The following is a 27,492-nucleotide window of genomic DNA, read 5'->3' on the forward strand; positions in this document are numbered from 1 at the left end:
TGCATGTGTGTAGTGACAGTATTCTGGGTCATATTGATGAGATTTTATTCAAATGGAAATAATTAGTGCAAACAATATGCAAATTATTGGCCTGGAAGTGAAAAATCAAATAATTGGGAACAGGTCATCTGGTGTTGATATTTGTTTTGTTTGTTTTATTTCGTTCATCATCCAACGGACACGATATTTGGGTTAAAGGTATTTCACATTAAGAAAGCTCATGTTTTCTGTAAGTACCCTGGTATTTTCATCTTATGGTGATATCTGTCATCAATTGTTCTCATTTTCCCAATTATTGTCAAAAATATCCTCTTGTTGACCACTCTGCAGATCGCTTTGAAATGTGTCTGTTCAAAAAGGTGCTTTTGTACACTTATGTTGAAATCATAATAAAAGGAGTAAAATTGAAAGGTTTAGAACAATGAATTGTAATATTTAAAAGAGTTAAAACCTGGCAAGTTTGGAAAAAAACTGAGCAAAATGTTGACATTGCCAAACTGATATACTGATAGTTGGATTAAGGTTGGGGACTACCCATGTATAGTGCAATATCAGCCAATCCCACAGGTTTACATGTAGAAATGCAAGAAAACGTCCTCCCAATATTGTCATTTTCTTGAAACTTTCACAAAAGACTTGAAATAAGAACTTGTTGTGGAAATTATTTTCAAAAAGTGGTGTCACTATGCTGCATTCTAAATAAAACACCAACCTTATGCAATACTATACAAAAGAACCTGTCAAAACACGCTGACTCGGCAGTTTCTCTCAGTGTTCTTGAAAAACAAATTATTGTGCAACTTTATTAACTGGTCAGTATCACTCATTTTTACTCTCACACTCTAACATTTATTTGTTCAGCAATTTTTTCAAACTACACTAAAGGATATTGTGATACTTAAAGTTTCAATCAGCTCCCTGCATGTTTAAGGGTTGACTTTTATCTTAAAGTAGTGAAAACTACATTAAATGAAAAGGTGATTGTCATATTTCTGTATTTGAGATGTACCACAAAAAACAAAAATGGAGAACTGCTCCTTCTCATTATTTTTGTCTACTCACTGTACCCCACACAGCATATACAAAAATCAGAAGAATGACTATATTTGCTACAACTTTTATTCCTGTATTTGCTGAAATTATCAAAAAATGTTGGAAAAGTAAGCCTGACTGCAGTTGAAAAAGCATGAGGTAAGGGTTATTTCAGGAGTGCCAGTATATGTAATTTTTAATGATTTTTTATTTTTGCTTTGTATGTCAATTATCTAGTTGTACTTCTCATAACTAATATGTAGCTTGCTAACACAGTGTCTTTACACATAGAATACCCTGTTATTGTTTACATGCGAGTTCCTACTTCCTTAAATAGCTATCATCTTATGCTTAAGAGTCAAACTACATGATATGAAATGCATTGTGGGTAAAAGTTGACTTTTCGCTGCAGCAAGAGTTTGAGATAGTGATCTAATAAATACTTTAAACACAAGTGCAATCAGTTTAATGGCAAAAAATTCTGTAAGTGAAACTAGCTAACTCCTGCATCTTTTCAACTTTTTACGCATTTCAGGTATGAAATTCCCTTATAACCTAAAATTTTACTTGGACTTCTGTAAGGCCAACAAAAGAAAAAGAAATGTTTCTGGTCAGCGCGCGCGTCACTTGAACAACAGCGCGTCACCCTTTTTTCTGTTTGTGGCCGGCAGCCGTGGCTGACACCAAACCAAATTAGAGAAAGAGAAAATTCTTTGGGGGGCATGATCAGTGACTGCATGAACAGTATATATGTGACTATATTGATAAAACTATAAATCTGACCCTCCTCCCTCCCTTGAGAGAAAAAAAAAAAAATACCGTCAATGACGCTGTACCTTCTCTAATGTGTGGCCAGGTCAGGTAATTGGTTGTTGGCATGGAGTTGTTGGTAAATAGTTGATGATGTAGGGGCATGAGGTGGGATATGGACCCAAAGAACCCAAAAGATGATTAAATACATCAATCAAAAAAATTCTAAGCTACTGTATAAACTGCCTAAAGATAGTTCAATGTGGAAAAAAGTTAAACAATTCAGAAATAAGAATTAACAGTCCAAAATAGTAATGACGCACTTCCTTACTGACCTGAGTGCATGTGAAATACACAACCTGGCATCTGTAAATTAAATGTATACCAAGTGATCATTTCCAGTCACTTTTAACTGTTTTTAATGGATTTTCCAAAGAGTCCTGTGGAAATGATGAAAAATGCTTATCTGGTCTTGTGTTTGTATAACCTCATGGCTGATAATTGTCATAGTATTGAAAAAAAATTGAAAGTGAAGAAATTACTGTTTTTAATAGGCATATTTTCCTTGAAATACATGACCGTGTAAAGAATATATGCTAAAAGTGTTTAAGAGTAAATTCTTTTCAAAAAATAATTTAATTTGTGACCAAAAAATTTTTATTCTTGAGTTTACAAATTCAAACATTGCAATTTGTTCAATCATCTTGTGCAGTACAAAATTTATAAAATGACTGAAAAACAAAAAAAATGGCAGAATTACAGTCTTTGTGATGTAAAATTATGGGTGACATCACGATAACTGTTAATCTGTTTGAAGTACTAATAATATACTATAATTTTAAAAAGAAAATTCATGCAGAAACGGTAAAATATATTGTCAGCAATGTAGTGTTAATTTTGACTTTACATCAAAATATGCCTTTGCTGGATATCAAATATATAGGGCGAAATATCAGCCATGTTCAGCAAAATCCACACAACAGCATTGATCCTTTTCTAATTTGATTTGATTTGCTTATGTTATCCTTGTATGACAGTCAGTACAATATGGAACTTGAACACAACACAGTGAATAAGTATGCTGTAAATGAAATGGTGTGGCTGCATCCACATGCAGCAATAGGAGTGCCTTTGTCTCTCACCCCTCATTTCCAACCTGTCCCATCCCTGAAAAAATAGTTTGGTCTTATATTTATAATGTTAATAATTTCTGTATTTGTTAAAATGTGCGCATCTCAAAAACTTTTGATCATAAACATTTTCATTGTTTTTATAGCTGACCAATCAGTTAACCTGTTTATTTTGAATATTTGCGCATTTTTCCTCAGTATTTGACATTTTCTGAATACCTCTTATTCAGTTTGTCATTTTCTAAAAGTTTAAATGCTCCATTGTGTGCTCAAGCTTTCCACAAGCATCAAATGTGGTACTTCATATAGGAGGGTCTGCCTCTAGAGGGCGGGCATCATGAACACTCCTGTGTTTGTTGGTTAATTCACAGTCCCTCATCCACCGTCTGGAAACGTGGCTGGTTTCTTTGTAACACTCCATGATATGAACAAAACACACGATTCACACCTTAAACAAAGGACACTGACAATGTTCAACTGGCCGTTATATCGATGTCGCTACTCCACGATCCTATGACAGCCGCAATGTGATCGTTCAAAAACATGACGTTTGTGGGTTGTTATTTTCAGAATATCACAAAACATTACAACTTATTCCCTTAGAAAACACTAAACAATTTATTTTTTCATTAAATGGGTAACGTTGTCCCTCTAGATAAAGCTTGAAAGGGACCACACATTATGGTTGCATTATGATCACAATCGAAAAACAAAATGGCCACGCACTGTTCGCAAGTGTCATGGACTATTGCCCGAAATCAAGAAGACAGGCAAAATCAGCTGAATATTAACATCGACAGCTGAGTAGTTCATTACCAAACTTGTTATTGTGTTGACATGATAGCATTTTGTAAAAGGTATTTACTGTGCTGAGCGCTAGCGTACGTATCGAGAGTTCGCCATATTGACGCTACATGGGAAAATATGCGAATAAAATCTACGTGCATTTCTGCAGTTGTCGTTCCTATTCTGCTCAGTAAACAGACATAATTTCACAGAATATTACACAGGAAAACATATTTAGATCATATTTGGAGGCACTGACTACTAGCATTGCAAGAGAAAGGACGACAAATTTTCCGGTGTGTTTCCAGCCGTGCCTGAGCGAGCGTACGTATCGAGAGTTCGCCATATTGACGCTGCATGGGAAAATGTGCGACCACACAACTAAAATCTACATGCATTTCTGCAGTTGTCTTTCCTATTCTGCTCAGTTAACAGACATGATTTCACAGAATATTACACAGAAAACATATTTAGATCATATTTGGAGACACTGACTACTAGCATTGCAAGAGAAAGGGACCACAAATTTTTCGGTGTGATTCCAGCCGTTGCTTGTGTGCTACGTACGTCAACACACTCGCAGCGGTCAACCCCAGAAATTATCGCACACTATCATCATTTACGATGGGATAAGGATCACGAAAAACACACACCGGTTTCAGGATATGATAATTTCTGTCTTCGTGTCGTAGATAGACGCAGAGAACACTTAATAGAGCCAAAAACAGCGAAAATTCGAGAAAAGCGTACACACAATCGGGGACTGTGGCATGCAGGACAAACCCAAGCTACGCATCTATCACGTGACTGGCCCTCGTATCGCGGTTCGGCTGTGCGGTCTAGGTGATTGACACCTTTTACAATAGGCGTTTCCAGACCGGTGGATAGAGGGACTGTGGTTAATTCCTCCACGTAAACTTCTGATTGTACTGTAAACATTGAACATGGCCGACGTCGATTTTCCTGTCTAAAACTTTCACTCATTTTCGTTCATATGACTCTGAAAACTCCAGGAAACGATTGGGAAGAAAGGGTTATCTTGAAATATTGAGCTACTCGCCGATATTTTGCAAAATTAAATGAGAAAAAATGCAAGGAAAATGCGACAGGCTTACACAATGACAGTTTTCAGACTCGGAGGCATATGATCATTCGATCTGCAGATTATGCAACAGGCCCAGATCACGTGAGGCCATGAGGGGATATCCACGAACTCAGTACCAAACACTAGCGCTCACAGAGTGAGCAAACACAAAGTGAGTACCCCTAACGTCAGCTCAGTAGTCTGTAATAGATTGTAGTCAACTAAGAAACCTTGGAGAAAGGCTTAACACTGTGGCTATGCCGCTAAGTCCCTTTTGATTTTTGTCATAGCTCAAAATCGTTCTCCCACACCTCAACCTGAGCCATGAACACCCCCACCAGTTTATGATATGACCCATCACAATAGCATGCCGTCAACGGATCTTGACAGACGGAAGTCTTGACAGACGGAAGTTCTTGACAGCAGCATATTGGTTTTCAACTCTAATACCTTCTCTGTCTATAAATAGACACGAGAAGGTAATAAGAAATAAAAAAAAATAAAATGCGCGTCGCCGCACCATTTTTTAAAGAAGGACCTGACCAGAAACCTTTCTCTTTTTTTTTGGCCTAATCCAACATGTTTTTTTACCTGTAAAAATATATCATGTTGAAAATAGGATGACAGCCTGAGACTTTTATGACTAACTTAGGGAGGCAAAATTGTATTTACAGTACTGAGAATTTTAGTCCAGACTAGAACTGATAACAATGCAGTCTATGCATGTACTACCGTGCATGTCATTATGCTTTGGAAAGCAGAACACAAAACTATTTGACATATAAATCACAGAGACAGCAGAGACAGACAAAGCTCCTGAGTGAAAAGAGAATTGGCAATACTGTGTTCCCGGTGGAACTTTCATTATTTTTATTGGAAATTTTCTTTCCAGAAATCCTCTTTTTCAATCAATAATCAAGTAGGTTATCACGTCCAACAGTGTGTGTTGAAAAGTTGGTGAAATATTGTATATTTTACAGTCTGTAGATAATTAGTCAGTAGGTGAACGCTTTGTATGATTACTTAGCTCTGAGTTTATGACGCGTGGCCATGCCACACGCGGTGATATAATTTGATACAGTTCATTGTAAGCAAATGTGCACTGGCAATCACAAAATTCTTCTTTCAACGAAAATTATATTCTATCACTTATTCTGGTAAGTCTTTGAGCGAAAACGTGCAAAAAGGCAACACAGTTGATTTTCAGGGCATTGATAATTTACGTTGATAATAAAACAACATGCAGTCAAAAAATATTTCAACATTTGATTGGGCATGTGGCTATCTGAAACGCTACCTATTTGAATTTAGTTCATCATTGTTGCTGTCATGCAAAGGTAAGAATACTCCCAATAGTGGTAAACACAGTACAGGTAATTGTACAGCCATCAATCCCAAGTCAAGCAATGCACCTACTCCGAGACATCAATCGAAAGACAAGGATAGAAATTGTGATGACAATTTTAGTAGCAGAGGGAATAATGATGGAAATAGCCCTGAAGGTGAGACTCCACCAAAAAAGTCCAGGTTAAGTGAACGTCTGGGACATGTTTTGTTATTGTAGCATTGGGCAAAAAATCCATAGATGCATCATTTCATGATGGACCTTTTCGACTGGTTTCTCATGATAAAGTTGAATATATTAGAGATAAGTTGCAATATGGAGAACAAAAATTTAATGTTATTTGTGGATCAGAGTTGTGCCGAAACTGTTTCTTAGGATGCTATAAGGACAGAAAGCCGTACTGGAAAAGAAAACGGGAGGATGTTCAGAGAGGTTCACCAAAAGATGATAGAATTTGCTGTGTACCTGTATGTGAGAAAAAGCATGAGAGATTTACATCAGACAATTGGTTAGATAAAAACAGTTCAAATTGTACAGTTTATTTTACAAAAAAAAAATAAAATCTTTGCAATGTTTGTTGGAAAGATTGTATGTACTTTGATGAAACTGCAACATGTTCTGTTTGTGAAAGAGAATGCATGGGAAATTGGTCATTTGCTGAAGAGCAGCAGACAATATGCAACAATTTTTTTGCTGGTGATGAAGGGCAGGTAAAGTCTACTACAAAGTCCTCCATAATTTGCACTGACTGTAGTCTGTGTTTTCATACAGATCATGATACAGATATTGCAGACACAGATACATGTAATTCAAATTATACACTGAATTATGTGAAATAGTAGCAAAGCATGCACTTAATGTGATCAGTGAACATCAATACATATTTCAAAGTGAACTAATGAGACTGTATGAAAAATTGCTGATAGAACGTCTTGGTATTCCTTTTGTGAAGAAAAGACAAAAGACTGTTTTCTATAAGTATTGCACAAAGATGATAACTGAACACAATCTAATGACCTGCTTTAAAAGTTCAATATTAGGAAACATGATATTTGATCCCAAATCAATCTCGTTGGCTGTTGCAAGCCATATCTATACACTTAAGGAAGAGATGTCTAATCTCAAGTCAATGTTGCAGGATACCCAGACAAATGCAATAAATATTGAAAAAATACAGCAACTCATCAAAAAGCAATGAAAAAAATTTCCATCAACAGCAAACTTTCGCACAATGTTTTCAAATTCTGAAAGTGCATTAGATAAATGCAACAATTTCTCCTTGATGGAGCAATATTTAGAGCCGTGCTTCAATTTTTAGGGCAAAATTTGTAATATTGAAGACAAACTGCAAAGTAGAGAGTGTGCTACACATGAAACAGAGAGTGAAAGGGCTAAAATCCACTCTCTCAAGCTTAAACTACGAAATGGTTGTTGCATTATTCTGTAACATATCTGATAATTAAGCAAACCATTTTCCTTCAAACCCTTCTTGGATTATCTGCCTATGCAAATGGCTTGCGAGATCGCAGTTTCCAAGTGTTTAACATGTTTGGAGTGTTATGTAGCATATCCCAAATTCGAGCTCATGGCTCATTTGGTCAAGAACAAGGAAAGCAATACAAGAATTGCTACCAACAAAGTTTTGGCGTGTTACTTTTGACCATCTAAATTTTAAAATGAAATTTGCTAGACACTGAAATCAAGGGGGGCACCCCTTGCCAGAATGTTAAATTTATTGACATCACAAGTGAGCCGCAGGTCAAATGTACATACTCCAAGCATTCTGAATGAATCATTCAACAGTCACATGGTTCACAAATTCAACTTTATCCCCAGTCAGGATCAGCTAATCTTCTAACATCAGGTCAAACCATGGATGGCCAGACTGGAAATGATTCCACACTGATTGAAAGAGCTTCTCCCCCAATCGATGAGGTAAAAACAGTGCATCTCTTAATGGTCAACATGGCATTGTATGTACCAGTACTGGTTCAGTAGTAGAAAGCCACTTTATTCTACAAGAAAATGAAAAAGACACAATTGCATATGAAAAGCTGAAAGCTGAACTACTGAAAACTACACAGCTTAGAAAAGGTACCTGTGGTAATAAGACATTATTAGATGATCTTTTACCAAACTTGCCACTTTGGAGCCCATCAGCAGGAAACAACATTGTATATGCAACTGTCAGAGAAGCTGATGCAAACATAAAAGATAATTATACAATCTTATTTGTAAATGTTGGTAATGGTGGGCAAACACAAGTTGTACTAGGAGGAGACAAACAGACATATGCAGCAGTCAAAAATTTACAAAAACAAGATCCTGAGTTATACAATTGGTGCCTACCAGTTCATGGTGACTGGCATATGCTTAAAACAGCAAGTGAGGTTCTGAAAAATCTTTTGTGGGATGGGGGCTTAAAAGAACTAACAAAACTATGTGGGCACCAAAACCCAGACAGTGTTTACCAATGGCAGGACATTCACAGTCTGTTAAGCTCTTTGCACGAATCTTTGCTTTCAGAAGCTGAAGATTTATGGCAGAGAGCTGACACTACAATGACATTTTGGGACTGGGTTGATTACAACAGCACTGAAAGAAATTCAATGAATTGTCATGGTTTTGGTATGGCTGCTTGTTCTTTCTGAATGGGTATATAGCAATGTACATTTCCATCCATACTGGAAACTGGTTTCTACGCATATCATCAATGAAAATCTTAGCTCTGCTGTTTTCTGCATATGCAAGAGACAGATATGAAGAACTTGTTGCAAATACACTGCATGACATTATAACTTTTTCCCAGTTGATGTATTAAAATGTTTTGAAAATGATGAGTGGACAATGAATATAACAGGCAAGCCATACCATAACCTTGCCCTCGATGAAGGACATGAGTGTGTGGTAAATCGCAGATTAAAGCAAATTACAAAACGTCCTTCCATTTCCAAACTGTTACCCTGGCAGATTTCATGGCTTACCTGGAAAAGTCCTGAGATTATTTGAAGGTCACATTTTCAAATATACCTGCAAAGTGTCCCAGTACACAATGCTCAATGCTCCTTTCTTTGTTTTCCGTCGTCTTTATAACCAAATAAAAATGTTTGAACCTCTGGTCTGTTGTTCAGTCTTTGTACAGCATGCCACAACATCATGGTTTTAAATAGATATATAATTACGTATACGCAAGAGACCTTTCTCAATGCTCCTTTTCTTGGTTTTCCGTCGTCTTTATTACCAAATAAAAATCTTTGAACCTCTGGTCTGTTGTTCAGTCTTTGTACAGCATCTATGGTTTTGCTTTTTAATAAAAGGTAACATGAGTTTTTGTAGAGTCAAACATATATTATAGAAATAATGGGCGACGCGCTGACCATTACGTTATTTATGGGCAAGGGTGAGGGAAAGCCAAAAATTAACGGGCGAGGCTTGCCAAGCCTGTTAATTTTTGGCTTTCCTCTCACCTTTGCCCATAAATAACCGTTAATGGTCAGCCCAGAGTCTGTTATTTCCAATATATTATTAAGGAACCCCAAAAACCGTCAAAATTTACGAAAATTTCCCAAGCGAACGACAACGGAGCCCCAGAACTTATCAGTGAGTAGTGTGCATGCTGTAAAACTTTGCAAATCCGGAGATTTTTTTTTAAAAAGTGTCTAAACTTTGCCAACAAGTGTTCCATTTTACTTTGTGATTGATTATGATCTTTGTACAAATTACAATTTACATTTAGCTGAAAAGTTATGTTAAAATATTATTCATATGTATTCACGGGTATATAGACAAACCATTATTGTGTATTTGTGGTAGGTCACATGGTTCAGCTCGACCAATTAAAATGCAATGGACAAGGCATGGTAATATAATGATATATGACTTGATCAATGAAACACGACATATATTTCTAAAATCTACTTCTTTGTGATATTCAATTCATGGTCATCGTTTTTGTTAAATACGATTTGTAATTATTTTTTTTATTTGATGAGTCATTTGGGACTCAATGTAATTACACCCTAAAAATGAAACCAAATAAAAATATTAGACAAAAATAATTATACTATGGCCTGAAAATGTTAACTATCAGTGACGCGTGATCATGTACTCAAAATTATAATTGCCAAAAATGATGAATTTATGTCAGTTGTGTATTTGACTATGGCAACAAGCCTGAGTAAATGTTATCAATGTTCCCAAGATATTTTACCTTTTGACAGAGTAAATAAATTTAGTAATTGGACAGCTGTTTTGTGGTTCATACAAACAAATTAATCTAAGTTCTCAAACATCAGCCATAAAAACTTGTCTGTTGAGCATAAAACTAGTATTGACAAAATATACTATTCAAGGAAACGATGAGCTTTTGTGTAATTTTTACAAATGGTGACTGGACACTATAAGTAATGTGGTAATAAATATGATGAGAATGTCACTTCTTACCTGTAATTATTGAAATATTTCCAATATCCATGCACCTTGTAGTATGGAGTGAATTTCCTGTAGCCTCTAAAATTATGATGGCAAGATGGGTTTCGATGGGTTGTGGTGGTTCGTAAACAGATATTTTACTCTCACGAGACGGGCCATCAAACATTCACACCAGAAATATAATAAGTAGATATAATACTAAGTAAGGTCTGGTTCACTTTCAGTCAAATAATGACTATGCGGCCAGCTACGTAACGTCATCAAGAAGTTACCATTGAGTTGGAGTGTGTAACGGTAGATATACCGGTATGAGGCATGTAATAAAGATCTGTATGGCCAATTTAATTTATTTTAAAATCACATTGACTTTTGCAAATCAGTAGTTCTATAATTTCTTCTCGATGGCCAAAACATTTGTTGTGGGGTATAACAATAAATAATGTTGGCATTAAAACCAAAATAGTGAAAACAATTATCAAAGATAGCAATACCGGCCTGTTGATTTTTTTTCAGAAATATTAACAGTCCATGAATGATCATTCTTTGAAAAAATTACAAACAGATGTTTGAATTAGTCATATATCATGAGGATACCAATAGAACAGGTTTACAAAATTATGTAAAGTTATTAAGAACATTGGCGAAGTGTATCACCGATGCAAAGCGGAGGGCGATGCGTGGCGCCAATGTCCTAGTGCATCCTTTGCAGTATTTTCGTGATAACCTTTTTTATTATACATCTTATATTTGTGGCTGACGCATTGAATTGTCAGAGTAGTGACCATTTCATGCATTGTTAACAATTTTTTCTGGTTTATAGTAAGTGTGGAATGCTATCTCGGACGCACTTCTGCAAGTTCTGGAAAGTGTGTCTGCACTACACATGTATGTACAGAGCTGGCGAGACATGTTCTGGCACTCGTCCAAATTCCCTTGAAACCATTAAACAATGAATCGTGTATGGGCATGGGGCACCTGGAAATCATACAGTTTGTGCATGTTACAGAATGGGCATTCTGTAAGGCTTTTAGTGCATGCAAAATTCTGTTTTCTGGATGGTAGATGTATAATTATGGACAGTATTCCCCTCTACCGTTGATGACATAATTTACCTTTCTGTATCACTGCAGTCACACAGTCCATAGTTTATTAGATCATCTGCAAAATGCAACAGCATATGAACCTTTGGTTTCCTAAAAGCGTTGGGAAATGTTCTTGATCTTATTTACAAGGCTATTTATTAGTCCTTTCAAGGCTTCAATTTCTTCTACTTGTACATATGGCCTGTGTACAAGTATGAAGACCTAAAACAAATCATAGAAATGTAAATGGTTCTTTATGAGATATATACCGGTTTAGTATTATAGTGAAAGACAATTCAAGACACTCTCTTCTGGTACATAGTATACTATCCTGATATGATATGTTTGTCTGAAAAATAACAGCAATATGAGCATGAGCTTGACATCTATCAAATGATTTTTATACCAATCACGTTCATAATAAACAGACTTTAATTGTCTTTGTTAATAAAGTTCATGCAAGCTAAATTTTAACAGATGAAATTAGGTTGCGATTTATGATTGAAATACTTCGTATTATGTTTCATCAAATCTGAAAAATTTCTGCATGTAGCTTTAAACCGCTGATCGAACACTTTGGTTTACTCCTCTTTGAAATACCAATCGAACAAAATTGGCACATTTAAGATAAAAAGACAATTAAAGCCAACACATCAGTTCATGAATGAGAGCTAATACATGATTTATTATACCCTCAACAAATTAAGTCTTCAGTGAGCAATCAAGACATTTATCAAAATCAAAATGATTTCTTGGTCATATTTAGACAAATTTATCATTTTAAATTGTGTCACCAAAAAGGAAGCTGTCGTGTTACTTTTTCTGAAAAAAGGATCAATTTGGTAAATCTAGTTTTTTATTGAAGTTGTCAAAAATATTGTCTTTTTGTCTTTTTCTACATTTAAATGTACCGGTACATGAAATCAAAACTTAATTTTTGATCAAGTAATAAATTTACACAAAATGAAATCAGTTTATTCAACAGTGTTGATATGTTATTTCTTACCTTGCTATATTCATTAATGAGTTTATAAGAGAGTAATCAAGGTTCAAAAGACTTATTTTAAGATTTTTTATCTTTAAATTTGAGGGTAGTTTGACTGATCAGTAATAGTAATAAGGTAACTTTACTGAAATGTTAACATACCTCACTTTAATATGAGATGCCATAATGCTAGGTTTTGGCAAATACATTCCCAGCGAGAATGAAGGTTGCTACCTGTGCCCATAACTTGAAGTCTCTTCCAACAAATGATTGATGTTTCTCATTGAAATTTGGTGAAAGTGTTCTTTTCAAGGCAGACCAGTCAAACACCTGATATAAGATAAAGAAAACAAGTCATTGTTGATGACACAGTCCCCTGTTGTTAATGGGTACTTTGATTACAGGTGTGTGGAGAGGATAGAGCGCGCAGTCCTCTCCATTAATTAGGTCTGTGTTTAAAATGCGGTGATACAGATAGGGCTTCATGGACAAGAATGAGTTCAATGGTGGTGAAAATATAACGCCAATGTAGGCTGTAGTAGGGAATACAAAAACTGCAAAACTCTATTCTCAATCTAGACCCATACAATTCTACGCATGACGTTTTACTATGTTTTTTTTTCACATGTGGATGCTAACAGCATAATGATTCCAGTATTTCTAATATTCATTGTTCTTCTGTTGAGGCGTACTAGCTAGATTGTTGTCCATGCCAGCAGGGCATAAAAAACAAAGAATGCATACTGTACCTTCAACTTGCATTCCATTTCTGCCTTATCACTTGCTGGTATTACTTGAAATGTCAGATGTGTGAAGATTTTTATGATTCCAGCTCTAGATTGTCCTGAATTTCAAAATATTTAAAATGTATTTATGGGATGTGAACGCCATACCACTAGTCAAAAACTGTCTATTAGTGAAATAGGCAAGCAGAACAGTTAATGTTCATCAGCATTCACACTTGCAACATTTCTTTTTTATTTAGTTTTTTAATACTGAAAATGAGTTTGATCTCCTGTGTGCTAATTAGAGACTGGTTTTATGGTAGTGTGCACCTCAAAAAGAAAGACTTATATGGAGAAACGAAATTGTCCATTTTAAAAAACTAAGTTATAGAAAAAGTAATGAAAATTGATGAAATGTTGCCCTGATATTTTTTGCGGGAAAATTACAGTGCTCAAAGGGTTAAAGAGCTTAACAGTACCTTAGCCAAAGCTTGGCGGTATCCAAAGTTTGCGTGAAGGGTTGAAAATAATGCACTTTGGCCAAGCTTATCTTCAAGAAAGATTAATCGAATCTTTGTTGCAAGCCTTAAATAACGGTTTTTGTCCAAAGCTTGTAGCAGCCGGGTTACAGCTAAATCTTAAATCAAGCATACCTAGATTGAGCTTCAGTGAAGCGTGGCATTTTCACCAAAAACAACATACAACAAAGCTTTTACAGTTGAAAACGCAGACATATGCAGCGTCAATGGTCAGTAATTTCGGCAATGATTAAAAAACCTATGTCATTAGACCAGAACACAAGGTCACCCTCACAAGATGACACTTTAGAGACAGCTAAAAATAACGCCATTCCTGCAGAAATCTCATGGCATATACACAAGAGACCTGGCACAACCATGTACTAGGATGTGCAAAGCTATGCTACAGGGTTGTGCTAGCATCCTAGTACAGTGTAGATGAGCACGACCCTGTAGCATAGCTGTGATTTACATCCATGTAACAGAGTAGATTTTTTTGCAGTCCTTGTGCATGAATGTAGAACGAAACCCTGTAGCAGAGTCAATTTTTTTATAGTTGTGTCACAGGGATGTGTGAGACAGTACTGTGATTAGACTACAAATTATATCCCTTAACTATGGTTTCCTTTCACAGCCATGTCCCAGTAGCTCTGCTAAGAAGCCCTGGCACAGAGGTGTATACACCCCTGTTACATTACTTTACACACATGTGTTGCAGGGTTGCGTACAGACCTTGTACAGTCCTATTGGCCACACATGTGTACCAACACTGTGTATCATTTCAGGCATTCTTATTGCCCTGTATTTTGCATCTTATTATCAATTCTGTACACTATAAGAGTGTATATACATCTCCACACAACAACTCTTTCATACAAATGTGCTACAGCAATGAAACATACAAAAATGATACATTTTAATGTCAGAAATTAATGATTTATTTCACACTATTTTCAAGCTTTTAACATAGTGCAATATCTAAAATTAACAATGATAGGTCAGGTGGGACGTAAGCCAGATAACTGGTGTCAACAAAGAACGTTATTCATTCATCTTGAATTTGTAGCAATGGTGACAAATGCACATTGTATAATGATATGAACAAGCAACCTAATGTCCAATGTGGCAAATAACTACTTATGACATGTGTTGATACAGAAGACTGAAATCTTTTGTAGCTAAGTTCATGATGGGCTGACAAAAAATGGCAAAAATAACTGCAAAAATACGCAATTGCAGATCATCCTAAGAACATGTCAATGAAAGCTATCAGATCAGTAGTTTTTTGAGGACCAAAATTTTTTTCACCAAAAATTGCAAAAATTTGCCCCACAATTATAATTCCATATTTCATCATAATTTGAATGTATCACATTTTGATCATCCCTATGAATCTGTATACCAAATATCAAAGCTGGCAGACATAAGCTTTTGATGAAATAAATTTTTGATCAAAAGTGACAAAAATTTGCATATTTTTGTAAAATTGAACAAATCTGAAATAGATCATCCAACCACTTATATCCCAGATATCAGACGTTAAGTTTTGAAGAAGATTTTTGAAAGATTTTTTACCAAAAATGACAAAAATTGCCTTAAAAATACAAATATGCGAATTTCAGTACAACTTTATTAATTCTGAGGTCACCCCAGTAAACTCCATATCAAATTTCAAATTAATCGAACAGGTGGTTTCAAAGAAGACTTTTTGACTGAAAACAGCATTAAATACTCAAAAAATATGATTGTGCAAATTTCATCAACATTTGAACAAACCTAACTGATGCTACCCACAGTGAACTGCACATCAAATTTCAAAGCAATCAAACATGTGGTTTTAGACTCAGAGAAGAATTTGATGGATGACAGATGGACCACAATGATGATGCTGGATGACACTGGACAATCAGCCTATTTGATAAGTGCTCCATGTCCCTGACAGCGAAGACATAAATGACCACAAAAATGAATGTCTCTGAATTACCATTTGAAATAATTTCCACTGAATGACACTGTACCACATTCTTTTTATCTTTCTGTCAGAAAATCTCATACAGAACAGTTGCCGTCTTTACTGGAATATAAGTTGAATGTAAACTACGTTAGAGTTATAGTTTTAACAATTTGCAATAAAATATTTGTTTACTCTATAGAAAGGATAGTGTCTATTGTGTTGAAATATTTTTGTCCCGATTACATTATTTTGAACTCTGCAACATGATGTGACAACTCTACATGTAGTTCTTTCGCAGATATGCTGATATACATGAGTGACCCACAATACTCTCAGCACTTACAAACTCGATATCATCAATTAATCTTAACACTTTGCAATGTATGGGCAGTACTTGGATATATCTATAAATTTCTGAAAACCAATGTAGGCTTGCTCTTGAACATTCACACATCTTCTTAAGAATCCATATGCAACCTATTAAAATAAACCAAAAACTAACATGTAAGTGCAAAATATTACCAAGGTTGGGAATATGGGCAAGTTACTCGCAAAGTCCTTTCACAGAACACCTGACATCATAATTTAGTTGTTATTTTCTATGCCATATGTAGTAGAAAATAATCTGGATTTTACAGAAAAAGTTGCACTACCATGCCATGCCCGTTGCATTTTGATTGGTTGAGCAGAACCAGGTGACTGACCACAAATACACAGTAATGGTTTGTTTACATGCCCGTGAATATGAATAATAAGATAAACAACTCAAAGTACTGTAACTTTACAGCTCAAACGTAAATAATAATCAGTCACAAAATAAAATGGAGCACTTGTGGGTCAAGTTCAGATATTTTTTTTCTGAAAACATCTCCGGATTTGCCAAATTTTTCCAGAGCACATGAGACATTGTGTCGCGTATTGCTCAGTTCTGGGGCCCAGTTTTCATGCGCTTTGGAAATTTTTGCAAATTTTGACGGTTTTCTTGGGTTCGTTGATAGTATAATGGAAATAACATTCTCCACCCTGACTATTAACGTTTATTTATGGGTGCGGCAAGCCTTACCCATTCATTTTTGGCTTTCCTCTTTTCCTTGCCATAAATAAACGTTAATGGTCAGCGCTTCACCTGTTATTTCTATAACAAACATACTCACATATAGATGTACATACATACATACATATATACCTCCAGACATACATGCATATATGCTTATATACATTCAGACAGACATAAAGACATATACACAACATACATACAGATAGACATATACACAGACATAAATAAATACTGACATACATACAAATAAATGTAGGCACAAATGCATACATCAGGGCTTATTTTTTGAAAATGGCATGAGAGCTAAAATTCACTCTCCCAAAACTATCCAGACGAGTGGTATGCAAGTGACTAAGCAGCTCCCATGAAAATAGTCAGGCGAGTGAAAAAAAATTGTGTCATCTCTTGTTATTTGAATATGGCAGTGCTGACATTAAGAGAGTGATTGAACAGGTCCCCTGAAAACAGTATGGAGAGTGCATGAATAAAATTTATTACGAAAACAATATGCACTAGCTGTCTTTCTTATTGTCATGTAATAGAGAAGGAAGAAAATAGGGTTATGTATTTTGATAGATGGAACAGGATAAGAAGTGTTCTCCCACCCAAATGTTCATAGCATATTGGCCAACTTTCAACATTTTTCGAACAATAAATTATGCAGAAACTTGGCCTCTGTTACATTCATGGATAAATAGATGAAGTTATACTTTTTAAAAGGACATGTAACTTTTTCATGATTTTTTTCATACAAGCCTTTAAAAATACTAATATGGTATGCACATTAGATACGGTATATGGCATTAAGACAAAAACCTACCAAGACAACAGTGCTGTCATCAAACATGTTTGGTTTTGAACATGGAGGTACTTTTTTACCTCCATAGTTTGAACTACGCCAAGAACGCGTACAGAACTAGATTTTACACTGAATCGTGCTACCATCAGTCCACAGTCAAGTTATGTTTCATTTGTTTACGTTTGCGGCCCGCTGAAACATCCTGCATGCTCGTTGGTCTTCAACAAGACTTAACTTGGCCAATTGTTACCGCGATATATCAAAGTGATCACAAGTTTACATTTCACAAAACAAAACGAATTTATCATAACAGCCACGTCGAGGTACATGATCCGCGGTGTGTACACTCGAAGACAAAGAGGGCCGAGGGCAGCCAAATGTTTCAACAGGTACCACTTTACGACAGTCACACAGAACTCCTATGCTGTACACCAAAATGTTGCAAAAATTTACGTCTTCCAAAGTTTTACCGTAGAATGAACTCAGGATCATTTCACAATCTTTTTTCAGAAGTATCAGGTATCTTTCCAACTTTTCAGAGTCAATTTAATTATCATTTAATTATCTTAAGCTTTCAAAGGACCAAGAGACCTAGCAGTCGCTCAGGCTAAACTGTTTAATCAGAGATTATGCATTTGTTTCCGCGAGTTGTGACGTGTAGTGCCATTCATCATGTTGTAGACATTTCCTCAACGTTCGATCTCGATAGCGTAAGCAATATGATCATCGTTTGTCACGCATATTTTTCCAATGAAATCTTGCTGCCGCAGGATAACCATTTGTGTTTTGAACACTTCAAAAGAATATGGCAGCCAAAAACCGGAGTTGGTATGAAAATATGAGAATGAAGGGCTGCACTTTGTACATTTGTGTACATGTAAACTCCGAACCGTAGTGGTGCTATATTGAAGTGTTAGGCCCACCACCGATACGCTATCATGAGACGAGTACTATTGTAATACTGTATCACATTGTTGCACCTAAAGCGATCCATTCCATTGCTAAAATCTACTTGCCGAGAACGTAATTCATACTGAAGTGAAGTGAACTGAATATTGAAAGTATTATTTAATTTGCTACACTGTGCTTTGCGCGTCGGTCGGAGGAGATTAGAGATGTTACATTTTGGATACGTGTGCCTTTGGTCTCAAAAACTTGGGCCCCAGCCGTGGCGAGAGCGGCTCATCACTCTCGCGGAATTTGATTTGCGCGAGCGTTAGGCGAGCGGAGCGATCGCTCGCCTCAAAACATAAGGTCTGGCATACATATACAAACATACATGCATATATTTTTAATATACACATACAGACACAGTGTTTCCCCTGGGTTCCAAATCTTGTAGCAAATTTGGCTAGAAGCCCTAAAAAATTATTCGCCAAACGAGATATTCAATTAGCCAAGCCGATACCACTGATCACAAATGACGTCATTTCTTTCTCATTAATATGCAAAAATAAATATTTGTCTGCATTTTCCGTAAGAATGACGGAAATAAACCCTGTTAGTGCTACTATGGATACTAAAAGTAACACCAATTTATGGTTCAGATTACAAGGTGCCAACATCATCCACGCATACAACATAAAATTTGTCCGAATTTCAAGCGACACTTGTCCAAAGTTAGGCGTATGTAACTATATTCGATTCAGTAACAACCTGAAATCGCTATCGTGCGCGTGCGATACTGTACATATCGCTACAGACATCGGCACCAAACCTGGTTCAGCATACTAGTTTTTTCAAGCGAATCAGATATCCATTATCGTAGCAGTTCGAAAGTAAAATACTCTCAGACTTGAGAAATATGTGCATTTTTTTAGACTTCCAATACATTTGCTTTACGCTTGAAGTTTAGCAAGCGAAGCTCGGACAGCGCACAGCGTATCAATGGCGCTTGGGTCAGGGGTCATCATCAAAGACGTAAGTGTGTATTCACAGCCACTTGAATCATGCCATGGATCGCGGAAATCACGGATCATAAATCCAAATGTTCATGTAAACAGTTAAAATTAAGTAAATGTTATGTAAACAGAACCGTAAAATATCAAATATATACCATTTTGATATGGAGAAACATCTTTTTGTTTCACTGACGATCAAGTTAAATGCTCAAATATCGCGACAAGACTTAGCGTATTTGCATGATGTGAATGCGGAACTTGGCCGACTCAGCGGACGAGCGAGCGCCTTCTCTGAAAGTCTGTATACGATGTCACGTCACAATACACCACGGTCCGTGATACACTGAAAATTGCCGCGAATTTATATTTAAGGAAGCCAATTCACAAAGTTTCTAACGCCAGTAAAGGTATTTTCTTGTTGGCAGCAATACACCAGGAACATTTTCGCTATTCAAGTGTGCCTTACTCGCTCTACATTCTAAAAATGCCATGCGTATGCATGCCGCTACCTTCCTTTCCAAATCACGGTCGACTTTCCTACATTGATCATAATCTTTCTTTCCATTTCATAGCTTTACTTGCACGTAGACTGTGTGTTGTAGGGGTGGTTCCCCCCATATTGGTGGAGCAGCCAAAGTCAAAACGGAAAGTTTGCCGTTTTTGCTTAGTTTCACAGTCACTACGATCCTTCAGTGTTGACCATGACATGGCTGTCACTGCACGGAGATATCACATATTGCGCGTAGTCAAACCCAAAACTTCGCAACATTTTAGTCAACTGGTCATGATATACATGCGGTACTATTGATTTGTGAGTTATTTCGTTACAATTTATTCATACTGTATGTGTTACAAATAGGATCTCCTGACGCATAAGGTCGGGGATGTAGAGAGATAAAGCATGACGTCTCAAGTTGAATGCAGGACATAGAGGTGCGCGCGGACAAAGTGATGACGTCATAGTGCAATTTTCGATTCGCAAGTTTGGCTAACTTTTGCCAAAATCTTCTCGCCAAACGCTACTTTTTTCTCGCATTTGCGATTTGGCGAGCGGGCAGCGGAAACACTGACTGTTTTTTGACATAGACATACAGACACATACATGCATATACATATATACGAATAGGCATACATATGCATATATATACATGTATACATACATCCATACATATACAACCATATTTTATATACATACATACATACACACACAGACAGACAGACTGTTCCTTGGCTTAAAGTATAGCTTTTACTACCATATACATACTCCATGGTTTCAATGTTTGTAATATGACTTTTATGTTTCAGACAACTGCTTATGAAGCCTGAAAGGGAAACAGTCATCAGAACTGCGCCTTGCAAATTTCTTGTTTACAAACAATGTATTTCGTACACTATATCTAGATGCATCTCATTATCATAGCTGCAACATTTAACCAAGCGACCTAGCGGCCGATATAGCTCCGCTGTGTTTATGTAGAGAATAACTATTTTGACACATGTTGATGAAGAAGGTGGAAATCTTTGATAACTCAATGCAGTGGCCAGAAAAAAGTGGCTAAAATAAGCTGCAAAAATACAAAATTGAAGATTTCATCATACTTTGAATATATCACATCCGATCATCCCTAAGAACATGTCAACCAAAGCTATCTGATGAGTAGTTTTTTGAGAATAAAATATTCTGACCAAAAATGGCAACAATTGCCCCCAAAAAAAAATTGCAGATTTCATCATAATTTCAAAATATCACACTTAGTTCATATATAGAAACCTGTATACCAAATTTCAAAGCTGTTAGACCAGTACTTTTTGAGAAATGCATTTTTTGACCAAAAATGGGAAAAATTGCCCCAAAAATTCAAAATTGCAGATGTCATCATTATTTCAATAAATATCATTTAGTTCATCTATGGAAACCTGTATACCAAATTTCAAAGCTATCAGATAAGTAGTTTTGAAAATACACATTTTTTGACCAAAAATGGCAAAAATTGCCCAAAAAATACAAAATTACAGATTTCATCAGAAATTCAATATATATTACTAAGCTTATCTGAAGAAAGCTGTATACCAAATTTCAAAGCTATCAGACCAGTACTTTTTGAGAAACACATTTTTTGACCAAAAATGGCAAAAATTGCCCCAAAATTACAAAATTGCAGATTTCATCATTATTTCAATAAATATCATTTAGTTCATCTGTAGAAACCTCTATACCAAATGTCAAAGCTATCAGATGAGTAGTTTTGGAAATACACATTTTTTGACCAAAAATGGCAAAAATTGCCCAAAATATACAAAATTACAGATTTCATCAGAAATTCAATATATATTACTTAGTTCATCTATAGAAACCTGTATACCAAATTTCAAATCTATCAGACCAGTACTTTTTGAGAAATACATCTTTTGACCAAAATGGCAAAAATTGCCTTCAAAATGCAAATTTGCATATTTCTGCACAATTTGAACAAATCTGAAATAGATCATCCCTAGGGACATATGTACCAAATATAAAAGCTATCTGACCAGTAGTTTTGAAGAAGAAGATTTTTAAAGATTTTTTACCAAAAATGACAAAAATTGCCTTAAAAATACAAATATGCAAATTCACCACCATTTGAACAAATCTGATTTAAGTCACCCTAAGCAAACTGCATATCAAATTTCAAAGCAATCGGACAAGCGGTTTCAAAGAAGAAGATTTTTTACCAAAAACACCAAAAAATGCCCCAAAAATACAAATATGCAAATTTCACCATGATTTGAACAAACTGAAGTGAGGTCACCCCAAGTGAACTGCATATAAAATTTAAAAAGCAATTGGACTTGCGGTTTCAGAGGAGAAGGCAATTGTTGACGGACGACGACGACGGACGACGACGACGGACGACGACGGACGACGACGGAAAATCAACCTATTTGATAAGCTCCGCGTCGCTGACAGCGGAGCTAATTATATGATGTAGATTATGACAGTCATGTTAACTTTCATCAATCACCATCGGATACAGTGGATACATTGGTCATATGGGTCCCATACCACCTTTGAGCGCAATTCTGACAACTGTATCCTTTTAACATGAATGCATTAGAGGATGTTAAAACCTACCGGATCAGTTGGCCTTCTTTCCAAATACCACCTCACATGATGAACTCCAACAATTGCATTTGCTGAATGACATTGTTACATCCTTGGATAGATTTTTGTAGTTACTGTATGTGTATCCTGATCTTACAACCCCAATGAACTGTTCACATCTGGAACAATATGAAGGTATAAACTTTGTGATATGTTTTAAATTAAGGCTGATTAAGCCTCTGAAATTTTACCAAATAAATGTTATGTAACATTCACACATCAGATAATTAATCAATGCAAACAAAAATGAACAAGAAATCCATATATAATAATATTAAAGCCCCAATAAATGTATGAGAATGTACAGATATTACTTTGACAAGATTTTTCCATTAATGAAATTATAAAATACACTTACCACTGGATGTGGACCATAGACAAGTAGAGCCAATTCCACCTCTGTTGAACTTTTAAATGGATAAAAAGCAATATCATGATTAATGTTGCTTTCATCATCACTAGATTCATCTTGGTCATCGTCATCGTCATCACCATCATCATCATCATCATCATCATCATCATCATCATCATCCATATTACCCTGTTATACATCTGCACATCCAGTCTGTTGATCATGATTCGTTGCAACTGCATAAGTGGAGACATACATTTTTAAGAATAACATATATTATTGTTTTACACACGATAATTCACAGTAACTATACAGTTGAACACGTCATTTTGAATCCCACTGTTGTGGAAGTGGGTCCTGTGATCTGCTTATTCCGTTGAGAAAGGCTGTCAATTTTGCTGATATACTACAGCTGAAATGTCAAGTACTTTGTTGAAGCAGCATTTGATTGATATTGATATTGATTGATATTCATGGGTTCATGAAGCATGAAAACATGTAAATATTCATTTACTGCTTCACATGGATTTTTTGTGGAGTTTTATCTTTCACGCTGTTAACCTTTTCTATTCAAATCAGATATGTTTATGATAGTTGCAGTGTTCTTTTTATACCTGTGGTCCAGAACATTATTGAATTTGAACAAATTTCCTGATGATTAGAATATTTCTGAAAAACCCTGTAGGCTACATGAAACAAACAGTTTGTACGGTACATGGTGTTTGAATAAAATCCTAATGATTTGCATTCTGCAGTCAAAAATGAATATTTGGATCAAGTTGCACATCTTTTTCTGATATAAACAAGCGACCTAGCAGCCAATATAGCTCCAGGGATCACTTTGGGGCGCGATAACGCGATATTTACGCTAAAAAATCAGAAAAATCGCATTCAGAAAAATCAATTGGGCAAAAAAGTCGCGCCGATAATTCAAATGGCGCATACGTGATACCTTTACGCGATCTAAATTCATCGGTAACATTTGACAGGTTTTCAGTACAGAACCACTCATTGTGTCGCCGTAGAGAGCGCTATAATTACGCTAGAAAAAAGCTGTTGCAGAGTTACCCTTTTCAACAGCGTTTGTGATTGGTTACCAACAGGAAGTTTTGCGTTCATTGACAAATCATTGGAGTCGATACAGCAAGTGTTCATTGCTGCTGTACAGTGTGTTGTCGTCGCTCAAAATGGCGCTTTCGAAGGAATATTCGTGTCCAGTACGAGTGGTAGTGCGAAGAAAAAACGCAAATGCACTATTCTGGACTACTGTACTTCCGTTACTCCCGCACTAGAAAGTATGGATTCGATCGCCTCCGATTACAACTTAACTCAGTGTGACAGTTTTCGGACAGGGTAGTGCATGTGGTGAGCGGGGCGATTAGCTGTAGCGGAACACACAGCATCGTACGCAGGGCTAATAAATGACGAGCACAACGAAATCTTATTACCATACCCTTCGAAACTTTATTGTGTTTATCCTCAAACTGTTAACACCGACAGAAGTGGCAAATTAGGGGGTCAAAGTTGCCAAATATTTGCCCCCATGTTGTGTAATGGGACTGCTATCGCATTGGTAACTGGTCGTTTGGCACCAAGTCGTTTCGGCCCAAGTCGTTTCGGCCTCGCAATTTTCGTCCCAAAGTCATTTCGGCACCGCAACCAAAGACGTTTCGGCATCCCTGTTTCGATTTGTTTTCAAACTATTTAGTAATTGACTGACCAGTCATATTCGTAAGCGTGACCTTTGCGTTCTGACCAGTACTTTTCTGTGCATTTGTGTGACATTTGCCGTGCTGTTTTGGCACCGCTTTCAAACATTTGCCGTGTCGGCGGCTATTGCTATCGATAAACTTGTGTCACAGATTTAAAAACGATATGAAGTTTTTTTTCTTACGGTCTCTTACTATGTTCTCACAAAGTGAAGCATGATGTACATGAATGTTATTTGACACTACTTTTTTAGTGCTTGGATTTGCAACATTACGCTCCAGCACTAGTTCCCTCAAATAGCCCTGAGCAGTGCCGAAACGTCTTGGGGCCTGAAATCGGGAGGCCGAAACGTCTTGGGCCGAAACGACTTGGTGCCGAAACGTCTAGAAACCATCGCATTAATCTGACGTCGTATTTTGAATGTGATAAGGGGCTAAATATTGATATTTTGAAACTTCGAACCCCGATTTTCAATTTCCATGTGTTTAGAAAACTATATGGAAATATTTCGTGATAATTAGTTACGTTTAATCCATGGATGACGCAACTATATTTCAACGTGTATAGCGCTTCTAGATATCGGGGACACGGGCTGTCCCTGTGTGTTGCGTTCCACACCTCGTATTGTTCGGTGTGGCTAACTTCACCAAGTTTGTAGCGCCCGAAATAGCTTTTACCAAAAAAAAAATCCAAACGGGACGGCAGCGTCACCTGACTTAATATGCTGTAGCATGACATGTAAAACGCTATCAAGACGGAGCGAAGTGAGTATAACGAACAGCATGTCATTAAATGTCTGTGAAAACTGAGGTCGTCCGTACACTGTCTCACTGAGTGTATTGTTATGCAAATTAACCAATATGCAGAAAATCAGGGAAAGTTGGGTCCGGTTCCCACAGACTTTGAAATTCTCCCACTGTTTTTTTCATGTGCGATTTTATCTCATGCCGTTCTTGAGCCAGGGTAATCCCTGTAGCTCCACTGTGTTTATGTAGAAAATAACTATTTTTGACACATGTTGATGAAGAAGGTGGAAATCTTTGATAGCTCAATGCAGTGGCCAGAAAAAAGTGGCTAAAATAAGCTGCAAAAATACACAATTGAAGATTTCATCATACTTTGAATATATCACATCAGATCATCCCTAAGAACATGTCAACCAAAGCTATCTGATGAGTATTTTTTTGAGAATAAAATTTTCTGACCAAAAATGGCAACAATTGCCCCCAAAAATAAAAATTGCAGATTTCATCATAATTTCAAAAGATCAAATTTAGTACATCTATAGAAACCTGTATACCAAATTTCCAAGCTGTTTGACCAGTACTTTTTGAGAAACACATTTTTTGACCAAAATTGGGAAAAATTGCTCCCATTTTTTGACCCAAAATTGGGAAAAATTGCTCCAAAAATTCAAAATTGCAGATTTCATCGTTATTTCAATAAATATCATTTTGTTCATCTATAGAAACCTGTATACCAAATTTCAAAGCTATCAGACCAGTAGCTTTGGAAATACACATTTTTTGACCAAAAATGACAAAAATTGCCCCAAAAATACAAAATTACAGATTTCATCAGAAATTCAATATATATTACTAAGTTCATCTATAGAAACCTGTATACCAAATTTTAAAACTATCAGACCCGTACTTTTTGAGAAATACATTTTTTGACCAAAAATGGCAAAAATTGCCTTAAAAATGCAAATTTGCATATTTCTGCACAATTTGAACAAATCTGAAATAGATCATCCCTAGGGACATATGTACCAAATATCAAAGCTATCTGACCGGTAGTATTGAAGAAGAAGATTTTGAAAGATTTTTTTACCAAAAATGACAAAAATTGCCTTAAAAATACAAATATGCAAATTTCACCACGATTTGAACAAATCTGACTGAAGTCACCCTAAGTAAACTGCATATCAAATTTCAATGCAATCGGACAAGCGGTTTCAGAGAAGAAGATTTTTTTACCAAAAACACCAAAAAATGCCCAAAAATAGAAATATGCAAATTTCACCACGGTTTGAACAAACTAACGTGAGGTCACCCCAAGTGAACTGCATATAAAATTTCAAAGCAATTGGACTTGCAGTTTTAGAGGAGAAGGCAATTGTTGACGGACGACGATGACGGACAACGACGACGGAAAATCAACCTATTTGATAAGCTCCGCATCACTGACAGCGGAGCTAACAAATATAACTGCACAATAACTTACACTTCCATGATTCTATTCCACTGCAACTAACCAGTGTTTCTTGATAATCCTGAGATGTACACGTTATCATGGGTGATCCATATTCCTAAAAATTGCCAAAAAAGGTATGTTGCCATGGATAAATTGACCAAATCACGCAAGCAATGGCATGCACATTCTAGGAAAAGACTGACTGTACTGTATCTTGCTGTTGTGAATTATCCTCCTTAAAGAGGCACTCCCACTTGGTAACATTTTTAAAACACATTTTTTTAATGCCAACGGTCGATATTTGACGTGGCGACTGCGCGCGGATCGCGAGATATCGATAAAAACTTGTCATTTCCCGAGCGTATTTTTCACATCCCGAAGTTTTACGATCGTTTCTGATTTTGACCCGAAATCCCCCGAAGGTTTGTTGTTTGTATGATGATGATATTCTAGGGAGTCCACAATAAGTTCGAACGACACAATTAATTTACTTCCCACTGCAAAGACTTTATA

At 36.2% G+C, this 27,492-nt stretch overlaps 1 long non-coding RNA gene across 1 annotated transcript; it reads right to left on the minus strand.

Moving 5' to 3' along the window:
- Positions 1-14,778: 14,778 nt before the first annotated feature.
- Positions 14,779-27,096, minus strand: LOC139121121 (uncharacterized). The gene is made up of 4 exons (XR_011549235.1): positions 27,010-27,096; positions 23,080-23,309; positions 22,692-22,840; positions 14,779-16,299 (listed from the first exon to the last, which is right to left on the minus strand). It is a non-coding gene; the product is annotated as an uncharacterized lncRNA (long non-coding RNA).
- Between the last annotated feature and the right edge of the window lie 396 nt (positions 27,097-27,492).

This window comes from Ptychodera flava, chromosome 1 (assembly GCF_041260155.1).
Source record: "Ptychodera flava strain L36383 chromosome 1, AS_Pfla_20210202, whole genome shotgun sequence".
In the NCBI taxonomy this organism is placed as follows: domain Eukaryota; kingdom Metazoa; phylum Hemichordata; class Enteropneusta; family Ptychoderidae; genus Ptychodera; species Ptychodera flava.